This window comes from Periplaneta americana, chromosome 15 (assembly GCF_040183065.1).
Source record: "Periplaneta americana isolate PAMFEO1 chromosome 15, P.americana_PAMFEO1_priV1, whole genome shotgun sequence".
In the NCBI taxonomy this organism is placed as follows: domain Eukaryota; kingdom Metazoa; phylum Arthropoda; class Insecta; order Blattodea; family Blattidae; genus Periplaneta; species Periplaneta americana.
The window spans coordinates 151,280,435-151,292,596 of record NC_091131.1 but is presented as its reverse complement, the minus strand read 5'-3'; positions in this window follow the sequence as shown (position 1 = coordinate 151,292,596).

Here is a 12,162-nt window from a genome sequence, read left to right as displayed (position 1 = left end):
AGTAAAAACCAAATTTAGATCACGACTGACAGACAAATACCTTCGTGATCAACTACGACTGGCAGTAAGTGACATAATTCCTGATTTTGAAACTTTGTCGCAGAGACATTCTGAAGACAGTTAATTTTAGGTTGTGATATTGTTCATTTATTTCTTCGTTACACGTACTAAACATTAGTTTGTAGCCTTGTACTGTATAAATTATATTTAAGTGATTGACGTAAGGAAAATGAAAATCCGTTAATAAGTCAGACAGTTGCTTTACTTCCCCTTCGGGTGTCAGCCTCCCTCCATAGGTGCTATGCACGTTGCAGGTTACACAGTGGCTCGGCGCACGATTACATTTTCGCCACGGCTGCTTTACTCCGTCATGGGTATCATACCATGTTTCGTCTAAGTATACTTCTTCATAGCCCAGTTGTCGATAATATTCTATATATTCCGTAAATACGAGGAACGCCACATCCGTATTCGTAATGATTCCATTGCTGCTGATTGAAATCCATTAATTTTATATTTAAACCCCATTGAATATAAGAGTTCCATTAAAGTAGTTCTTGATACAGAAACTCATATTGGGTGCCTTATGTTTTACTACGCATTGCATTGAGAAGTTTATTTAACGGTGGAGCCATATGCGGAGAGAGAACTGTTTCCTTGGGGGGGGGGGGGGCAAAGGAAAACCATAGAATTCCCTTATAACGGGTAATGCAGGTCATCATTTACCTCCTCCCCTCGTTATAGCTTGACTGTGGTACATAAAGGTATTTTCGAGGACATGTTTCTTACAGTGTTACATCCACATCCGCGATGTTTCGGACCGAGTTGTATAGGGCTTGAACTGTAGGTCTACTACAAATTATAATAGGCATAACTTAAAACAATCTCCCTCTTTTTCTCTCTCGTGCAGAAACACATGCGTACATCAATAAAACTACATAACAGTGCTAACAGAAACTTTTTATATGAAGTTTACGTTCCTGAAGATATCGTGTGAAATGTAAAATCTAATTATTTTATTTAATCTCGTCTTTAAGTTTACACATTATACCGGGATCACTTTTTTTTTTTTTTTTTTTGCTTTGTTGTGCAGTAAGTTATTCATATTTCTCCAAGTGGCGGCCTGAACACCTGTAGACTTCTAACACATGAGTACAGGCTGTTACAAAAGAAACATTACAGTGCTTCCATTCCTCCAATGAGGTATAAAAATTATGATACATTCAGAAATCTAAAATAAATAATATAGTCCAGACACATGATCAATTTAAGCATAGAAACTTAATAATAAACAAAAGCAAAAAAGATCTTTTGAATTCAATATTTTGTGACTTAATAGAAAAAAAAAAAAGAGTTCAGACAAGTTTGGGGGGGGGGTCAGTGCCTTCCCATGGCCCTCCCCCCCTAAATCCGCCTATGGTTGGAGCTATTTTATTTTGACTATTACACTCTTACTACGTCATACTACTTTTGACCAATAAAACTGTACGAAAGGACGTATTTCAACCAATCATGGCTGCTTATCGCACAATTTTATCGCGTCCCTAGCATTTGTTTAATTTTATCGCGTCCCTAGCATTTGTTTCTTTGTTTGCCAACATTTGAAACTGCGCTGGTCTGGACGTCAAAAATATATATAAAATTACAAATCACTCCAGTCTATGCACAGCAGTTTCAAATATGACTCGCATTGGCATTCAAGAACAAGAATTAATAAAAATCACTGATCATACCTATGCATCTTCTGAAATCCGATTTACAAATAAATGAAGAGCACCATTCGGAAATCCTGAATAAGTTGAATACACCATGTAGGCCTAAATCAACGAGTTCCACTTTTATTATGCACACGTCCCATATAACATCAATTGAACCACCAACCACATTCAAATTTGAAAATTGTACATTCAATAATTATTCCTTTTAAAATTATTCATTCGGAAATTCTGAATAAGTTGAATACACCATGTAGGCCTAAATCAACGAGTTCCACTTCTATTACGCATACGTCCAATATAACATCAATTGAACCACCAACCACATTCAAATTTGAAAATTGTACATTGAATAATTATTCCTTTTAAAATTATTCATGTTTATTTTTTATGTCATCGTCGTTAATTAAAACTTTTCTAACACTTGTGTATATTAGTTAGGTTATGTTATAGCTTCTGCTCTGAGAGGATAAAAAGAACTTCTGCTATATGATATTATGGATAGTCACGTATCAGAGATTGTTCAATATTAAGATTTATTGAATAGTAATCATTACAGTGTCTGTATAAAGACACTACTGCCATCTAGCATGCATCTAGCGCAATATTTGTAATGTTGAGATGGTACAATAATACATTTGAAGACAGTTGTATTTTCGTAAGTCAATTAATATTTTATTGTATTGGAGTACTTCGTTACTTCTAATCTTTATATACTTTCTTCTAATCGTGTAATAGTCAATTAAATCCCACTCGAGTTTTGATTTTCTCTAGATAAATCAAAACGTCTAGTGAGATTACTGTTGATAAAACTCATACAAAGTTCGTCGTAGTAAGTCCGTTGTGAAACCATCCATTTTATGACATTTTTCTTTCATATTTCGATCGGCATTTTCTTTTGTTGATTTACCTTTTCCAGAGATAATTCTATTAATTGTTGCGCAAGACACTCCTGTAGCAGCACTGGTATTTTTCAGTGGTGTCCGGCATTTACCCGCACTGCCTTTGAAATATGTATAAATATTAATAATAATTAAGCTGCGGATTTATGCCTATTTTAATCCTCAACCTGAAGACGCAAGCTTTTAGGTTACATATCCATTTTAAGGCATTGTGAGTATTATATGCGAATTCTATAGGGCCTAGTGCCTATAATTGCCTATTTCACTAGTAAATGCCTATTTGCTTATAAATGCCTAAAAGTTGCCTAAATATCCGTATTATATAGTCTATTATATTTAAATTTATTGACTATTCTATCGTTTTTTTTTTAAATCTGTAATTTGTTTCTTTTTTATCCAGCAGCAAATATTATCCTGGCAAAGCTAACATCTGATTTTTCGTTCATGAAAGTAAACTTTGAAAAGCTGCCTGCTTACATAACGAAACTGGAAACGAGGAGTATTCCACTCCACAGTGCTGTGCAAGTTATGAAGAAAGTAGAAACTGTTCTTAAAGAAATACCAAGCAGTGTGGGAGAAACAATGAGTAATAAGTAGCCTATCTGAAAATTGTGAAAAGAAATCCTGGTTGGGAGCAAGTGTTATTGCTGATTGGAAATTACATTGACATTACTACGTTCTCACTGGTTTGGTCCTCAGCTGAGATTGGATCCCTGAAGTATTGATTGTTAGTGAAATCAGGATAGAATCAGTGAAATATAACGTAGTTCCAGTGCAGAGTGAGTTGACAGCGAAATGAGTGTAATGTTGACGTGCAGATATGAACATATCATACTCGTGGGTTTTAGTTCGAACTTAGGTTTAAGATACAAATTAGATTTATTTTAAGTGATCGTGCTTCATTTAATTTAGGATATTCCCTGTTATTATTATTATTATTATTATTATTATTGTTAGTATTAATTATTAGTATTATTATTAATTGTATTTTAATTAATAAGTTTATTATTGTCATTACTTACTTACTTATTGGCTTTTAAGGAACCCGGAGGTTCATTGCCGCCCTCACATAAGTCCGCCATTGATCCCTATCCTGAGCAAGATTAATCCAGTCTCTACCATCATATCCCACTCCCTCAAATCCATTTTAATATTATCTTCCCATCTACGTCTCGGCCTCCCCATAGGTCTTTTTCCCGCCGGCCTCCCAACTAACACTCTATATGCATTTCTGGATTCACCCATACGTGCTACATGCCCTGCCCATCTCAAGCGTCTGGATTTAATGTTCCTAATTATGTCAGGTGAAGAATACAATGCGTGCAGTTCTGTGTTGTGTAACTTTCTCCATTCTCCTGTAACTTCGTCTTAGCCCCAAATATTTTCCTAAGAACCTTATTCTCAAACACCCTTAATCTCTGTTCCTCTCTCAAAGTGAGAGTCCAAGCTTCACAACCATATAGAACAACCGATAATATAACTGTTTTATAAATTCTAACTTTCAGATTTTTTGACAGCAGACTAGATGACAAAAGCTTCTCAACCGAATAATAACAGGCATTTCCCATATTTATTCTGCGTTTAATTTCCTCTTGAGTGCCATTTATATTTGTTACTGTTGCTCCAAGATATTTGAATTTTTCCACCTCTTCGAAGGATAAATCTCCAATTTGTATATTTTATTATTATTATTATTATTATTATTATTATTATTATTATTATTATTATTATTATTATTGTCGTTATTGAGTGTAATTAGTTACCACTGCCAGCGGGTATATACCCATTGCAGTGTGAATAAATACATACATACATACATCACTTCATGTAAAGTGGAGAGAAGTTTCTCCCAATTTAAGAACATTCTTACAGACAACAGACATCAGTTCTCATTACAACATTTGGAGGCATATTTAGTTATTCATTGCCATAATGGCATTCCTATAGAAACTAATGTATAATGCTATGCTAGGGTCATATTAGCCTTTGAGAATTAGAAATTGTTAGTGCCTTTTTAAATTCCTATTTTAGAATTTTGAATGCCTATTTTGCCTGCCTATTTCAACTGTTTTTAGTGCCTAAAAATCCGCAGCTTAATAATAATTAACACTGTTTGTTCTTGTACAATCTTACCACGTCCTAATGGCGATTGTGTGGGCTTACGTCTACGACTATTGTTATTATCCGTTTCCCAAGGACGCCACATTATAAATACAATCACAATATATGGAACACAAAAGCCACAACATGCACTTACGGTCTGCTGCCTTGTTCTGAGCTAGCTATAACTCGCGGGCTCGTCAGACACCGAATACTACAGCAGAGCGTTTAGAATAGGAAGTGTGGTAACTCGGCAAGGGTCTTTAAACCCCCTAGTGTCGCCGCGGCAACTGAGCGAAACATTGGCGTGGCGATCGTTCTAAGATTGCAGTTTTCCTCTTAGTACTGTGGACAGAGCATGTAGAACTCGTCCTGCTATGGAATTAAGAAGATATTTCTTGTGGTGTTCGGTTGATTTTTATTGTGCCGTTTATGTGAGCGAGTAGTAATAAGCCTAATTGTTTTGTTCTTGATGTAAATCCAATTACAGATACTCTATAATCTGTAAGGAAGAGACTTTCTTTTATCCATCCATAGACTAGACTATTTTTCAGAAGTGGTGTAGAGCAATTCCACGAACACAGAAAACTGTATGCTCGTTCTTATATCTGTGATATCCATTTTTCTGCGGTTTTGATTGTGATTTTTTAAAATTATGATTTATTTAACGACGCTCGCAACTGCAGAGGTTATATCAGCTTCGCCGGTGTGTCGGAATTTTGTCCCACAGGAGTTTTTTTACATGCCATTAAATCTACTGACATGAGCCTGTCGCATTTAAACACACTTAAATGCCTGCGCTACCGAGGGCGACTTTTGATTGTAAGAGCCGATAAATTTATTATTGCCAGTAAAGAGGTAGGACTTCCACGCAAGAACTGGCGACCAAAACCGTATGCTATAACACATATTTTCCCAAACTTGCCTCAATATCTTAAAAAAAGAAAAGAAGAGAAAATATCCAACAAAGAGGACATCAATCCGTTCTCATAACAATGTATCCTTACCAAGTACCATCTGGCTATGACCAATTCCATTGACGCTAAATAATCCAGCAGTTGATACAGCATCGTCAAATATCCGAGTAAAAAATAATTGGATGTGACACCCGAAAATCAGAAGAACACCTTAGTTGATCATGCGCTTGTATGCATTTATGTACCATTACTCCACACCTGAATGCCCAAAATTATGTCTAGTTACATTGACCGTAATTCCTTCCAGTGAATGAACTCCAGACCAGCATTTCAGCTGTTTAGTGTGAGTTTTTCAAAATCGATACATTTTTTAGAGTCATAAACTGTGATGGGTTCGAGGAAAGTGAAAATACAAAAGAATTCAAAGGTTAATGAACGACCATGCAGATACGTTGAACTCAAAGACTTCCTTGTCTGCCCTGTACAAAGGATTCTAGCATTACACGATTTTAGAAAATATATGACACGTAATTGACAATATAAAGAACACGTTTGCCTAAGAAAGAACCCTTGAATTATTTAGAGTGACAATTCAGAGCACTAGCGAAATATATTAATTCTTGTGGGATAGCAGATTTAAATATATTCAGACAGAAAAAAATGAACTAGGATCCTCTAAAGCCATATTTTGGAATTAGAAAATGATTATCTTGTGATGATTACCATAGACTTTCTAAATGTGAAGATTTTTCAATCTATGTGCCGGTTAAAAAACGTGCTGTATTAAAGTGCTAATTGTGAACTCCTAATTGAATCCAAGCACCTAGCTTCTACTTCATTAAATATGCATGTTTAATTATTAATTATTTTATTTTTAATAATAGCACTTCAGTCGTAATTAACGTAAAAGTTATTTCGGTAACAAAAGTACAGTATAATTCTACTTTGCATCTAGGCTAGAACTTAATCTGGTTTACAATTTTATTACAGTTGTTTATTACGTTTCCACATCATAAGAGATTTCTAATCGAGCATATGAGAAAGTAATAGACCTCATGGAAAAGTTGTTAATTTAATATTCTCCAATAAGTAGCATACAACTACTTAATACAGTGCTACCAAATTGTTTTAATTTTACAAAACACAAAATAACCTAGGTATTTCAAAAGATCAAAACTTACATTAGCGTAGGTATAATATCGAAGCTTAATTTATGGGTCTAAGTTGCACGTAATATTTTTTGTTCCCCTGAATTACGTATAAACCAGATACAACTGCAAATAATGACTAAATAGTAGATAAAAACTATTGGTGAAGATAAAGTGTCTCCTTTATTATATTACAATCTTTCTTTTGTATGAAAACTATAATTTCATGTCAATGCGTACTTTATAATGCCATAAAAATTTTCAGTTTTGCGATGCTGTACTTTTTTTTTTGCGTATTTCTGGCTGAAGCGGGTACAATGTTCCATTTTTAGGTTAATTATTATATTTACTATTCAGGGTTGTGTTATATAACTCACAATTTGTTAATATAGTAATATTACATTTTAAAGAAGTAAAATATTGTAACTAAGTACTTTACAATACATTCTTATCTAATGGGTTATTTTTTTTAATCTTTTTCATTCACTTGAATAGCGATCTTGAAACTGGGCACTGAAAATAGGGCTAGCGCCACTCGGCTACGATCCACTGAACTAGACGAAGTAACGTCTTCTACCCGCTCTGGCAGTAGTAAAAAAGTATTGGTGAAAATATAATGTCCCATTTGATATATTATATTATACTTGCTTGTACATCGAAAACTATAATTTTGTGTCAAAATGTACTTACAACAACACAAAAATGTTCAGTTTTGCGAAGCTGTACTTTTTCTTGCGTTCTTCTCTCTGAAGCTGACAGAATGTTCCAGTTTACTGTTGATTATTATACTCGTATTTACGATTCAGGAGTGAATGATATAACTCAAGAGTAGTTAATGTAGTAGTATTACATTTTTTAAATAAGTAAAATATTGTGATAAACTATAATAGCCTATACTTTTATCTAGTGGGTATTTTAAAAACATCTGCATTGACTCGAATAGCGCTCCTGAAACTGAGAACAGAAAGCAGAGCGAGCGCCGCTCTGCGACGAACCGCTAGACTAGTGGAAGTATCGTCACTTTCTCTTCTACCCGCTCTGACTACAGTATAAGAACTTGTTCTCGGAGCACTGACAGTGCTGGCGTATCAACAACCAGCCGTGCGCTACAAGACTGAAACAAAACAGCTGATGCCTCTCGCTCTAGGTACGGTGCAAGTGGTTCTCATTTGAGCGGACGTACTTTTTTTTAAGTATAGGCGGGGCGGTTCTACAATAAGAACTGCAGAGCTGCAGAACCGCCATTTAAATGGACCTGAAAAAAAATTAAAAATGTAAAACGTGCTTTTATGTAATCTAGTTCATTGTTTCATTTATTTTTCCAATTCATTCTCTTTCGATTCGAGATTTTACTGTCTGTAGGAGCCTTGAACTGCTCGAGGATTTTACCTGTAGTGTACTTTTCGGATCTGTGATCGGCAGTTCCTGAAGCTCAACGTGGGGTAGTCGGCAGCAGAAAACTGGTTTTCTTCACCGTCCCATAAGACTGCATTAGAGCTGCAACCGAAACAACTCTCTCCGAATATACAAAAGAACCGTCAACACCCTCGTATCTGTATGACCTGCGTTAGAACATAGGCTTCTGGACTGCTGTATATCATTACAGTTTCAGTGTGTTATAATACTGTGGGGGTGTGATGTGATTAGTCGGTGTGTCTAAGGAAATATTTTATATTAGAAATGAATGAAATGAAAACCTAATCGACCAACCCTTTTCGAAATTAAAAGAGGAATTGCATGTTAACATAAGAAATTAGGACGTCCTACACAAAATTTAAATATTGAAATTTCTGGAAAAAGTCGAGGAAATCATGTAGCCTACTAGTCATTTTAATACGAAATGTGTAATGGAAACGATTGGTTTTTTGCTGCACTCATGAAAACGCTTTCTCTCCCACCCGTGTATTCTGTTTAGAGGAGAAAATACATGGACAAACACAGGAGTGAAGGATTTAGTTAATTTGACTTAAAAAAAAATAGAAAAGCATGTGGAGCACATCTCCACCACGTGACTAGTTGTACCAGGTGGGAGAGGTGTGTAGCGCACGGATGATTGGAGTACAATTTCGGGTGCACAGTCAACATCGAGAAGGGCCTGTAATTACACGCGTTATCCGATTTAGATGCAATAAATAGCATGCGTTTGCTAAATACACTATTTTTCATGCATAACTACCAACCTTTGTAACCGCGGGCCGCTACTGCAGGTACGCTAACAAATTGTGAGTGAATAATGGACAATGATTATTATCGTTAAACATAAACTATCTATTATCAGGGTTCGCTCAGTTGTAGGTACAACACTGGACATTCAGGAAGCCACTTCACGTAGGTACGGTGGTATAACACTTCATTAAAATATTAAAATAAAGAGTTGTTTAGTCAACTGTCCCAAGACAGGTCTGAACCTCACAAATGATACCAACAAGGTACCACTTATGAGGCAACCAGGCCAGAAGATGAGATAGGGTGGCCAGTTCCTTTCCTCCTCCATTGCATACCGGTTCATCACCGATTAGCTACATATTACACTAATCAGACTTCAGATTTATACAATTGTTTATTTTTCTTTCTCTGACACATATCGTCAAGTGAGATGTATACTGTCTGATAATAATAGATGCATATATCAGATAAAACCTCAATCAGAGGTAATTAAAGTGTATTATTATTTAAATTTGTAGCCTGTACTCACCTTAAACATAGGCCTACGACTAATTTTTCTCGAGTGTTACTGTCGTTCGAAATAGAGTGTTCTGTTTCTGTATTTTCTCTATTAGATTGTGAATAAATTCAAATTATTCTTTATTCATTTTATAGTGCATACGAAAATACTGTTCCAGTTGTTTAAACAAGGTATAAAATAAATCACCATATTCCTTCCGTTTCAAGTTTTCATACAGTGGATAACAGTTATATTTGTACAGGCTGAAATTTTGTAAAGAAATAACTTGGTTTGTCTTATAAATTGATTTAAACTTTAAAATATTTTAATATACTATTAAAATCCTTATACTAAACAGGTACAATGTAACAAAATGATGACATTGTTATTTATAAACAGTGGGAAGTAAATGCATCACAATAAGGCAACATATCATGCAACACTCTTATTTATACACTTTACAGAGATACGTTACATTTACTGTGTACATAGATGGTTAACTGGGTTTCCGTACCTATTGAGGTGGGGGAGTTCCGATGTTGTCTGTTATGTATTATATCAGTCGTGTCCAACATGAAGAAAGGGAAGGAGCTAAGCACAGAACTTAAACATACGATAATCAGTCTTGCTTTGAGGGGCTATTCACTCAGGAAAATTGGTAATATTGTGAGAAAAACATCACTCAACAGTAAGTTATATAGTAAATAAGTTCAAATATAATGGTTCCATTAAGAATATTCCGAGAAGAAGTAGAGAATCGTTCCTGAATGAGAGAGAAAAACGTTTCATTGTTAACAAAGTTAAAGTGAACCCACGTGTAACTGCACCAGAAATTGTGCATATGTTGCAACAGGCATCGGGTAAGAAGGTATCCAGTCAGACCGTTCGACGAGTACTATGGCAGCGTGGGTATCGCGGCAGAATCCCAAGAAAAAGGCCATGTGTAAGTAAAAAGAATCGTGCAGCAAGACTGGCATTTACTAAAGAGCACCAGGACAAACCTCAAACCTTCTGGAATACTGTGATTTGGTGTGATGAGACTAAAATAAATCTATTTGGATCTGATGGAATACAGACTGTGTGGAGGAAAGCCAATACGGCCGATAATGTGGAGAATACTTTACCAACAGTCAAGCACGGAGGTGGATCAATTAAATTATGGGGGTGTATGTCATCAAAAGCAATGGGTACGATTATTTCATTGATGACAACTTAAACAAATGGGGTTATTTGAACATTTTAAAAAATAATGTCAAACAAAGTGTGGAAAAAATGGGACTATCAGCATCTTACATGTTTCAGCAAGATAACGACCCCAAACATACAGAGAAATTAACAAACTGTGGCTCATCTGGAATGTTCCTAAACAGCTTAGAACTGATTGTAAGTGTGAAGTGAAATAGAGTGGTGATGTGCACCCAACACGTGCTTTCCAGTTTATATGATCTCACAGAAGAAACATGCCCTGGTAAAAGTGTGATTTCACCTTCGTTTCATAGAATCAGGAATAAGACTAATGTAATTGCGTCAATCTACAACAGGCATGTCAGAAATCAGACTCTGAATGTGCAGTTATGTGCGCGGATCGCCGGTCTGTGCAGACTGCATCATTCAAGGGTTGCTCTTATCAGTTCTTAGCTGGAGGGGTGTACAATAATCTATTCTGCGCTTCTAGGGTTGGATTAAATAGGCATTTGGAAATTATAAACACACTTAGCACGGTTATTATCAGTGTCTATACTTGACAACTGTAACACAAGAAACTTTAGGCTTAGATAGATAGACAGACAGACAGAGACAGACAGATAGATAGATAGATAGATAGATAGATAGATAGATAGATAGATAGATAGATAGATAGATAGATAGATAGATAGATAGATAGATAGATAGATAGATAGATAGATTTATTTGTTCCATAATATTCTTACATTTGCTTTACAGCGTAGAATAAAGAACATGTCCAATTCTTACGTTTAACAATAAAATGCAATACATATAAAATGCAAATATGAAATATGTACAGAATTAATACCTTAATAACAATAATATTTTATACAATGTAATATGTTTACCAGTGGCGGCTCATACATATTTAATGGCTAGTGCCAAAATCAGTGGTAGATCCAGGATACCCTAAGGGGGAGTGTAACTCTTTTTCCTACTATTTCCTCCCTGGATCCGCCTATGGTCTAAACCAAAGACGGGAAATAAGCAATAATAATAATAATAATAATAATAATAATAATAATAATAATAATAATTAGAGACAAGAATTCCTTGCAAATGCATGTTTTTATAGGAACATAGGACATAACTCAAACTTAGTACTTATCCATTTCATTACTTTCCGGTTCCAAATATGTGTACTTTTCCCGTGCATATTTGCATGTTTTCGACTTTTTATGGATAAAAACATGCATAATACATATTTAGGTAATTTTTAGCTTAATAATGCATATAATATAGATTGCATTCAGTTTAAATGCATGTTTTAATGGTTTTATGTAGACACCTCAGTTTCTCGATTTTAGCTTCAGGAATCAGGATTGAAAAAGAAAAAGAAAAAAACTAAATAACAGAAAAATTAAATAAAATGTTAAGATTTTCACAATAAGGTGTTAGAAGACCTTTCCCTGGACGGAAGTCCACTTTTACAACACTTTACCGACGATCCTCTATACACTGCGTGTCATAAATGAATTTATTACGTTG